The following is an 11642-nucleotide window of genomic DNA, read 5'->3' as shown; positions in this document are numbered from 1 at the left end:
CAATAAAAAATTAAAAAATTGATTGAATATATATATATGAGAATTTTGAATACAAATTGGTCAATGAATTGATAACACACGACTAAATACAAGTGGTTGGGCAAATGTGTATTGAATCTTGTATTTATTGTTTTGAATTATTTTTAAACAGGTTAGGTATTGAGTACACGAATAAAAAATCAAACCCACCCAATAAATAAGTTAAGTTGTTCTTACCTAACCCAACAAAACTTATAACCCAACTGACCCAACCCATCCTTTAAAATTAATGGGCGGATTGGATGAGTTGTTAAGTTTTGAGCTTTTTGGCCAACTCTAGTTTTAGTAGAAAAACTAACGATAATATATTAACCCAAATCATGAATGGATTATATATAAGTTTTTAAATCATAAAAGGGTTATGTGGAAAAACAACTAATCACAGGGTGGTAAAAGATAATTTACCCTTAAGAAAAAGTGACCAGAAAAGTTAGATGAAGTAAGAAGGTCGAAAAGGAAGTTATAGGCATGGGCTAGTGCACTTGATTGAGGGTATTATTAAAAACCATAAAAAAGTTACCAAATGCCCACTCAAGCATTATGAAAACTAGTTAAGGTTGCAAAGTCCACAAGTATGCTTTACAGATGAAAATTATAATATGCTATTAAACATTTGGTTAATGAAATTTGAATGAATAAAAGAAGCTCCTAAGAAAAGAAAATGGATAGGAGAGTTTTAAAATTGAATTTAGAAAAGGTAACATGGGACTAAATAAGGGGCTTTTGCATTTTTTATGAGATAATAGTCATTGTAAGAGTAATTATCTAAATAATGACAACTATTTCTTTGGGAGCAAATTATCCGCATAGTCACTAATCTTTTACAATCGTCGAGTTTTTGCCACTAAACTATTAAAAGTTTGGTTTTGACCACTGAAATGTCAAAAGTTAAAACTCTAGGCCATTCCGTTAAATTTAGTCATTAAGTATGTAGATCTGACTGCTCGTGTGATTCCCAAGACAAAACAAAGGGGCAATTTAGGAAGTTGAAAAGAGTGCTTGTACAACTTCTTCCTTTCCTATGCATCTGGTTCTTCATCTTCCTTTTATTTTTGCTTAAACCCAAACATCAAACATTAAACACTTGAGAAAAAAAAACGATGAATTGAATGGAGAGATTGAAAGTCAGCAGGAGGGGTTGAGGAACAAGATCTTCATTTCCTGGAATGATGGATTGGGTGATTAGACCAAGGGGCTGGCATTTTGATCCATACAGAGCGTACATAAAGTTTTAAAATCCTTAATTTTGAATAATGTATTTTAATTAAGAGTTATAGGAAGATGATTATTGTTTAGTTATGGTGGTCCAAAGTAGATTGTCCCTTTCTTGTATGGTCCTACCTTTTACCGCTGTTTTGGCTTTTTGGAATAAAGTATACAAGTATATATAGTACACTGATGAAAGATTGTTAATGCTGGGTTAAGTAATAATTCATTCATTCATTCTGGATTTACTAGGGCTGACTGAAATTTTAATTTTTCTAACTAATTGCATATCGTGCAGTGCCAGATTCTTCTCTTTTCACCATACGGATGTATCATGGGGGTAAATTCAATTGGGAAAATTACGGATACATTGATGGGCATATAGATTATGTTGATCTATGTAATGCTGAAACAATGTCTGTACGTGAAATAAACTACATGGTGAATAAATTAGGGCATTATGGATGCATGGTGTATTACTATCTTGAGCTCGAAAAAGATTTTTGAAGTGGGTTCAAGGAATTATCTACTGATAAAGCCATTAATGCATTTTACAACTGGGCTTATAAGCATAAAATCATGGAGGTGTACTGTGACCACAAGACAAAGAATTAAATCAAGAGGATGGCCATGAAGTCCCTTCCTTCTAATCTGGAACTGATTAAAAAACCCGAAGTGAGCATTGAGGAACTTGATGAAAATCGAAATGTTATTAGGGAACCTATCTTTGAACTAGCACCATTGACAAGATTGTTTGACAAGATAGATGTTGGGAACTGTTCTAGAGAGAATTCCTTCAATAATGGGGATGATAGGGATGAAAATGATAGAGGAAATGTAGATGGGCAAGTAGAGACTGATACTGATTTGGATGGAGACTGTGATCGCTTGAGTAATGATAGAGATTTCGGTAGAGATGAAGAAATGTTGGAAAAATTGATTGTTGAGGGTCCAAAATCTGGTGTAGATCATGAGGCATTCGATTCTTCTAATGCAGAGCAACCTAAATCTTCAAATATAGGTAAAGAGTAGCATCCCATTTCTAATGATAATTCACAATAGCAAGGATCAATTGCAAATGAACAGTGCTCACAACGGCAACCAACAGGGGGCGGGTCAATGGTCACAACAGTTAGGAATTGAAACTGAATTTGAACAGCAGCAGCACCCTGAGACAAATGAAAAAGAACCTATACATTTGGGAACTAGAAACCAGCAGCCTCGAAGGAAGAAACAAGTTAGAAGAAGAAGAAACACCTCTACAGCATATACTGAAAAGGCAGATGCCCATGTAGCTGATGTCCATGCATTAGAGTTAGATACAGTGGTGACTAAGCTGCATACTGATGTTGGCTCCTCGGATGAAGAGAACAATGATGATTGGAAGAATAGATATGTTGACTTCAATTCAGAAAGAGATTTGAAAGACCTTAATTTTGAGTTTTACATAGGAATGAAGTTTGAATCAGCTGAGTAGCTAAGATTAGCTGTAAGAACCTATTCCATCATGAAAGGAAAACTAGTGAAGCCATACATAAATGAAAAAAAAGTTTTAAAGCAAAATGCAAATCTCCTTGCCAATGGTTTGTTTATGCATCAATTGAGACCGCTCTTGGGATAGATGATTTGGTTGTTAAGACCATGAATAATGAGCACACAAACTGTAACCATACATGGAAGAACAAGAATATTTCTACTAAGTGGCTTGCAAACAAGTACATGATGTAATGTTGACATGCCTCTAAGGCTGTTGAGACAAACAATTGATGATTACTTCAAAGTAGAAATTTCGAAATGGGTGGCATACAATGCAAGGGCAATTGCTAGAAAGGATATTCAAGGGAATATAGAGCAGCAATATAAGGACATATGGAGATATTGTACAGAAATTAAGAAGGCACACCCAAATACTACAATGGAATTCATGTTTACTCCCCTTTAGATAGCCTGGTTGCAACCCAAAGTTCGTGAGACAGCAATATAAGGACATATGGAGATATTGTATAGAAATTAAGAAGGCACACCCAAATACCACAATGGAATTCATGTTTACCCCCTTTAGATAGCCTGGTTGCAACCCAAAGTTTGTGAGACTGTATTGCTGTTCTAGGCCACTAAAACAATGCATTATGGACAGTTGTAGGTCCATTATTGGGGTTGATGGATGCCACATAAAGGCCTAGTATCGTGGTCAACTGTTGACTGCTATTGGGGCAAATCCCAATAATGGATGGTGGCTCATTGCTTAGGCACTAGTTCAGAGAAAAGCAACTGAACAATGGAGATGGTTTTTTGAGCGACTAAAGAATGACTTAGAGATTGAAAATGGATACAGCTACACCTTTATTTCTTACTAGTAGAAGGTATTAACTCCATCCTTTTCTACATGTACAATATGTAATTTAAATCAGTTTACTAAGGCACTTTGTTTTGGTAAATGTATAGGTGCTTGACCGAGCATTGTCTGAGGTGTTACCCAACAGTGAGCACAAATATTGTGTGCAGCACTTGTATAACAACTTTAAAAAGAAACATCCTGGACTTGCTCTAAAGACAAAACTGTGGAACATTGCAGCAAGCACCACTGAGGAATTACACAAGAAAGCAATTGAGGATCTAGCAAAATTTGACAAAGAAGCATATGAATGGGTGAAGAAAGCACTAGATCCCAACCATTGGTATAAGGCTTTTTTTTCAAAATATACTCGATGTGATATATTGGTTAACAATCTGTGTGAGAATTTTAATGGTCATATCCTTGAAGTTAGGCAGCAGTCAATTATCACAATATTTGAGACTATTAGGGTATTTTTTATGGAGAGAATACAGAGGAGGATCACTACAATGCAGAGATTTGAATTGCCCATTGGCCCACCAATTAGAAAGATAATTGATGATAGAGTGATAGAATCAAGGTAGTAGAGGACCATTTGGAATGCTGTGGATAGATACCAAGTTAGAGGATCAAGAAGGGCCTCGTTTGCTATTTATTTTTAAAAAAAGTCATGCACATACAAACTGTGGGACCTATTGGGTATTCCTTGCTGCCATGCTATTACAACAATTCACAGCAATAATAGTGTCCCCTATAAAAGAAGTTTATGACTGCTACAGCAAAGATCAATTTTTTAAAATTTATGACAATGTTTTATATCTTATGAATGGACAAATCATGTGGTCTGAAGCTAATGGGATGAATCTTGACCCACCATAAAAGATTGTGCAACCTAGTAGGCCTAAGAAGGCTAAGAGACGAAATCCTACTGAAACTAAAAGAGTAGAAATAGGTTGTGGTGAAGGATAGTCATCCATTGCAGAAAATGTGGTGTTGTGCAACTAGTTGCAAGCCATAATGCAACTAGTTGCAAGGTGCACTAGCAAAACAATCAACAGCAGCAACACGGTCATGGGGAGCTAGAAGCTGAGCATCAACAACACCAGTAGCAGAACCAGGACCAGAATCAGTAGCAGAACTAGTAGCAGGAACAGCGCAATCACCAGCAGTAGCAGCAGAAAAATCAACAGCAGAATCAGTAGTAGTAACAATAGCAGCAATAGCAGTAGAACCAGCAGCAACAGCAGAACCAGTACCAGCACTAGCACCAGCAATAGGAGGTTCATCAGCAGCCGCAATAGTAGGATCAGTAGCAGAATGAAGAAGTTTTACAAGACCAACAACAAACAAGTCAAGCAGCTTGTCAACCCAAAAAATATGGGAAAAGAAAGTTAATAGATTCTGAAATGAGTTGGATCAATGCAAATTATGCATATTTAGGTAAAGAAACCTCTTTCATAGTGAAAAATTGGAGAGGAAGATGGAGCAGAGAAACAGCTACAAGAGAAGGAACTTCAGCCGCAACCACCAGAAAACAACCAAGAGTCAAAAGAGGATCAAGATCTGAAAATAGAAGAGGAAGTACTGTTGAGATTGGAATTGGACAAAACTGAACTACATTTTGCTTTCTCTATCTTGTTTGTTTTGGGTTTAAAGAACAATACAAGTAACCTTTCTTTTGATCTATGGACCTATTAGGAATATGGTCTATATGTACAAACTATTTATTTTGTCCATTTTGATGGAGATTGGTCTCTGTTAATTGACATGTCTGACACTGTTCTTATATTCCTGTCATTACAAAAATTAGCAGTATTGGAATGTGTTGTTTGAAGCCTTTTTTACAACAAATTATACTTAATTTCATATGAATAAGTCAAGCTTTATGCATCATATAAATAGCTGAGGGTACAAAAGTGGACTTAGTAGGCGATATGCCCGATCAATATGTTACCATTACATCCTACACATCTTCATTCTTCAATGATTTCCAACGACCACAACAATTTGTAGCATGCCACCAGATTTATCAATTCTTCCAACAAATATTGCTAAGACAACTATTAGCCAAGGCAACAATGTACATTGAATGAGTCTCTTATTGGCTAATTTGTACTTGCAAATTTCAACTTCAAGTGGCTTCATTTAAGCCTCCAATTTTGTAGCTTTTGCTTCCCACTTTCTTGCAGCTTGTTCAAATTCAGCCATTTTTGCCTCCATTCTATTGATCTTTCTTAGCAAACTCGATATAATCACGGTAGATCGAACGCACATTCATCATCTATCCCCCCCAATAACCACATACATCCTTCAAAAACAAACAAATTCATTATGTTTCTTACACAATAATAAATTAAATATCTACGAACATGTTACAAACCTCCCCCAATGCATATTTGGCAAACCTTCTTCCTGGATTTTGTGCAGTCCATGATGTTATCCTTATTGTCTTTATCCCACAAATACAAGTAGGCAGATGAGGCATGGATGTAGGCAGCATGGATCTTGCTGGCACGGCTCTTGATGGCGTTGAGCTTGCTCCTACTTCCTCTAACCCAAGCTCGGCTTCTTCCATTTCCTTCTCCCTCATTGCAGCAGTAATAGCTTTTTGGTTTCATAGTCACTCCTTCTTTAGGTTTATACAATAAGAAGAAGAAGATGCATGTCGGACTTCTTAAAATTGCCCCTTTGTTTTGTCTTGGGAATCGTGTAGGCAGTCAGATTTGCATACTTAACAACTAAATCTAATAGAATGACATCGAGTTTTAATTTTTAACATTTCAGTGGTCAAAACTAGACTTTTAATAGTTCAGTAACCAAAACTCGACGATTGTAAAAATTTAGTGGCCATTCGGATAATTTGATCTTTCTTTGGCATGGATGATAATGAGATTATAGATTTTATTTATCTATTTGTCTACTGAATTTTTATAAAAGGTGTCTCGGAGTACCTTTTAGTATAACTAAATGTACCTAACTTGTCATATGAATACATACTTTCACATATATACAAATACTTGCATTTAGATTTTTTTTAAAATTAGTTTCACTTTTACAAAAAAAAATTAACAATTGATGCATCTCTTAACAAGTGCCGCGAAATCTTCAACACCATTCATATTTGGGTAAAATTGCTGGTAGATTTTAACATTATAACTCATGTTATATAAGTCATGGAGCTAATTTAGGATACTACTCTTCAAACTTGTGCAAATTTACCATTTACTAAGTTAAACTATTAAGCTAGAAAAAATTAAACTATGAGGTTGACTTTAAGTATCTGATATTTCCACCTAAATTTTTGCACCAAATTTGAGTAGGTGAAATTGTGTATACCCTTCGTGTAAAGAACATTATTAATCATAACTTTCTCTCAATTTGATGTCCATATTGAACAAAAAAAAAAAAAGAGAAATTGGTAAACCAAAAAATATTTAGACGGGATAGTAATTTTTCCCTTTTTGGGTTGTGGAAATTAGAATAAACTAGCGAAAATGCTAAAATCAACTTGATGTCAAGTAGTATATATAGCTCTGCGATAAATAAAAGAAATATGAACTGAAAATTGATTAGTTGCTGTTGGTATCAAAATGCTTAAGTGATAATTAAGAATCACTGTCAACCTTCATCCAATATTACTTTTCCTGTCCCCCGATTTGTGGAATTGTAGTTGGGTTTACTTGCTCCTTCTAAATTAAGTTGTCAACATGAAGATTCTCCTTTACATTATCTTAATGTTTCTAGCTCATGATGTTTAAGAGCTTTTTGCATAGAGATGCTCTTATTCAATAACTTATAATGAACGTGTTTGAGAAGCTCGACTCTCATGCTTATATCCATTGCTTCAACCACTTTTACTGCTTTCATTAACTAAAGCACCTAAAGTTTTCCAAAGATTTATTAATGGAAAGATTGAGGAGCAGTATCATGATTAGGTAATCAATCACCAACTACCTTGTTGGCAAGCTTTTGTGAAATATAGGACAGAGAACAAGAATTGATTAGAGACAATTCAAGTTGATTTTTTCTGGTATAAACTTTCCATAGCCTCATGATCTATTTGCGCTTTCTCCGTTTTTCTTTTGTATTTAAGACTTGTTTCTTGATTGATATATTTTCAGATGTTGTTAGGATCTTGGATTTGTTAAGAAAACCAAAAAGATAGTGGAAAAGAACGAAGTAGTAAGCCACTTATCCAATTCATCTTCTTTCACCAGAGATATCACAATTAAACAGTTTATAGTGGTAGCCACTGGTAGGTAACTATTAAGTATCACTAATATGCACCCAAAAAAACATTTCTTTTTTTTATCAAATGGCAATATCTACTCTATTCTTAAGGATGGCAATGAGGACGGGTGCCCGCCGCGACGGTAGAAATAAGGCGGGGGATGAGGCAGGGCGGGGGCGGGAGCAAAATATTTCACAAAACAACCCAAAATTTCCTGCACCCTCACTTACAATTTACAAACGCCAAAGACTCAGCCTCCCCGTCCCTTTTGCCATCTTCTTCTTTTTCTTAAACCCAGCTCACGGCTTCTTTTCCTGGACAGCCAGTCGGGGTTCCCACTGAAATATCAAAGCATTGGAATGGAGTGGTGTGACCAGTCTTCCTACTGAAAACTTGCGAAACCTAAATAGGCTGTGTATGCAATCTCGGCAGGCCTAATGGTGTTTCAGAACACAAAAGGTTTGCCTGTTGCTGATAGGTTTATGATGCTTTTCTTCTTTATCTTTCGTGTGTTGTATGATTCAATGAAAATTTTTTTGGCAAATTGTACCGTAAGCCTCTGAATGGTCTGTTTTGAAATCTTTCGTGCGGGACCGCGAGGGAAACGGGGCGGGAGATGGGCGGGGGACAGGGGGAGTTATTTGACAACGGGACAGGGGATCCTCATTGCCACCCCTATCTATTCCTACTCCTACTCCTATTCTATTCTATATTGGGAGAGGGAAGACTCAACTAGGTCAATTAGGGAACTGATAAAAATTGAACTACCATCGGATTAAACGAATGCACTATATATCTATATGGATTTTGAAGAAACCACCAAGACTTAAAAGTCTTTGATGATGGCCAACAGGCCAAAGGGTCATTGGTATAATAAAAAATATTAAGTATCACTAGCATTTCAATTTTGTATTAGAGATGCTAGTGATACTTAACTTCAAGTAAAAAATTTTCAAGTTAATGCTGTAAGGAGTTTGCCAATAAAAAAAATTATTTTCCTTGAAAATCAGACGAAAGTGTTTCCTTTTGCAGTTATACTGTCTTCACTTGCTGAAATCCAAGTCGATATGCAGCTAAAACATATTTGTCCCTGATGATATAAAGACGAACCCATACATTTTCTATTTTCAGTCAGTATGTTCAATGTTAGAGTTCCTTCAAAAAAAAATGTTAGAGTTAAGTCTATGTGACATAATTAACAAAAAAGAGAAATACAGTTTGGTTTTAATGTGTTAAGATAGTCTCTAATGTTTTGATCAAAACTAAATTGGTCCCGAAGTTTCTATCTTTAATCACATTTAGGACAACTAATACAAATTCATTAATGAATAACAGTAAAAATTCAATTAATGACAATTTTTTACTTTGTATTTTTGGTCCTTAGTGCTTTAAGTATGGATCAATATGGTCGCATAAGTTTCAAATAGTTGAAGTGAAGATTTTAAGATGAAATATAATGTGAATTGATTAAAACATATGACATATATGGATCTAAATCCCTATAAAATATCCAAAAATTGTGGTTGTGCCTAAAGAGCACCTCTTTGGTCAATTGGTTAAATTCGATAACAACAAACATATAATTTTTTTCCCTATGAAACACCCATATAATGTGTAAAATAGAAATTAGTAGAAGAAAAGTAAAGTTCTAATTTTTTATATATAATTTTTTCATGGCAAACCCCATTCATGGAAGAGAGATGCTAGCTCTAAAATTCTATTAATAAAGGTAGGAAAACAAAGGAGGACATAAACCAAAACCTTCAAATACAAAATGATAAAATTAGAAAAAATGAAATAATTAAGTTAAACAATTCTAATTACAGGAAATCCTAGATGATCTAGTCCAAGTGCACCACGAGCTTCTTTTGGCAAACCAGCAAAATCTTGAAAATTCTTATTCGAGTGCAGGGTGAAATCAACATTAGATAGAATATTAGCCGTTTTATTGGCCTCCCGAAAGCAACGTGAGATGTGAATAAAATGATGAGAGAGGCTTTTAATCTCCTCGATCTCACGATTAACCTTCCAAACACAAGTATAAGAACCCAGCAAGACATGCACCAAGCAAATTATGTACAAATTATGCCTTAATGACGTAAGCTTTAAATGGCTTTAACCACTAGTGATTAGAAAATCTATTGAACTCATACTAATTAATTACTCATAGTGCAAACAATAAATACACATACTAAAGCCAAATTAACTATACAAAAGAGAAAAAGTATACGAGAAATTAATGATATGGAAAAATGAAATAAAATTTTTAAAAAAGAAGAAAAATAAATTTAATTAGCTTTTTCACTTTTTCATTATTAGTATTCCCAGTACACATCCAACACAATTCTCTATTAATTTACATCTTGTTTCATCCAACAATATGGTTGTTTGAAACTCAGGAGACTATATTGATTTAAATTGCAAACATTAGGAACCAAAAGTAAAAATTCAAAATGGTTGATTTACGGCAATTTGATTTTGACTATTAGTCATTATTAAATTTCTGTCAATTATCCTAAATTTGCTTAAAATTGAAAACTTTAGGGCCAAATCTCTTTTGTTCAAAATACTTGAGATCATTTTGACACATATGCCAAATGTTGAGGATTAAAACTGAATTTCTCCATAAACAAAATTAGTTCGGTGTCCAAAGCTCATCCTTTTACTCGCATCATATTAGCAAGAAGCTTTCAATGGAAGTGGATGACTAAATGGTCATAGATACTAGTAATAACTTTCATTTTCGTTGTATACTGATGAAGTCATTTATGAAGTTTAAATTTCAATTTTTTAAAAGGAAATCAATAAGTATATCAAAATCTAGGAATCAAAACCACAATGAGTTTTTGTAAATTTTTTCATATAGTATTTAGGATCAATGATTATACACCTATAATTGAACAAAGTTAATATTTTTTTTAATTGAACAGAAAAAGTGCAACAATTCAATTTTATGCAATTTAAATGAATTTATCCATGAACCAATCTGTATTGCACTAAGCTAAGTTATTGAATAGGGACACAAGCAAAAAATTCAATTTATTAAAAGAGATGAAGTTGCAAAAAAAAAAAAAGAGCAAACCTATCAAAAAAAAAAAAAAAGGTTGAGTTGAGGAGAGCTAAATTAAATATGATAGTAAAACAAATATCCAATTGATCCATGAAATCTAGCTAATAGTTTACTAGGTTTACCATTTTCATTCATGTGTACATGTAGATTCAGCCCTAGTTAGTAAATATTAATATTGTAACATATAACATGCGTTGATACATAAATTTTTAAAAAATTCCATATTTAATTGAAAACTTTCATTTTATGCTTTTGATGTACTATACTTCACGAATTATACTTCAATTTTTGAAAAAATTTTAAAATTTGAGCAAGGTTAGTGATATATCTCGTGAGTCATATACAAAATAGCAAAACTATATTATTATAATTTTTTATAGTTTTGTACATACAAATCTAATAAGGTGATAAAATATTATTACATTCATACTTGATATAAAAGGATAAGAGTTAAAATTGGTGCTAATGTCACATAATCTTTGAAATTTCTAGTAATTTTACGTGTATTTTTGGTTCTGTAACTTTCACATTTATTTGTACTATTCATGTACAACTCTACAAGTGTAATTTTGCTGAACTCGTATTTTTGCATCAAAATTCTAAAAAATTATAATATGTATATGTATAATATTTCATTTTATACCTATCTAACGTTTTACTAACTATAGATTTAGTCTCGTCAAAAAAATTAAAGAACTATAACCCTTAATGTCATGCATATTATATGTTATAGTGTTATTGGAACAAGAGATTCGGATGGA

This window comes from Coffea arabica, chromosome 3c (assembly GCF_036785885.1).
Source record: "Coffea arabica cultivar ET-39 chromosome 3c, Coffea Arabica ET-39 HiFi, whole genome shotgun sequence".
In the NCBI taxonomy this organism is placed as follows: Eukaryota; Viridiplantae; Streptophyta; class Magnoliopsida; order Gentianales; family Rubiaceae; genus Coffea; species Coffea arabica.
Note: the sequence above shows the minus strand (reverse complement) of the source record.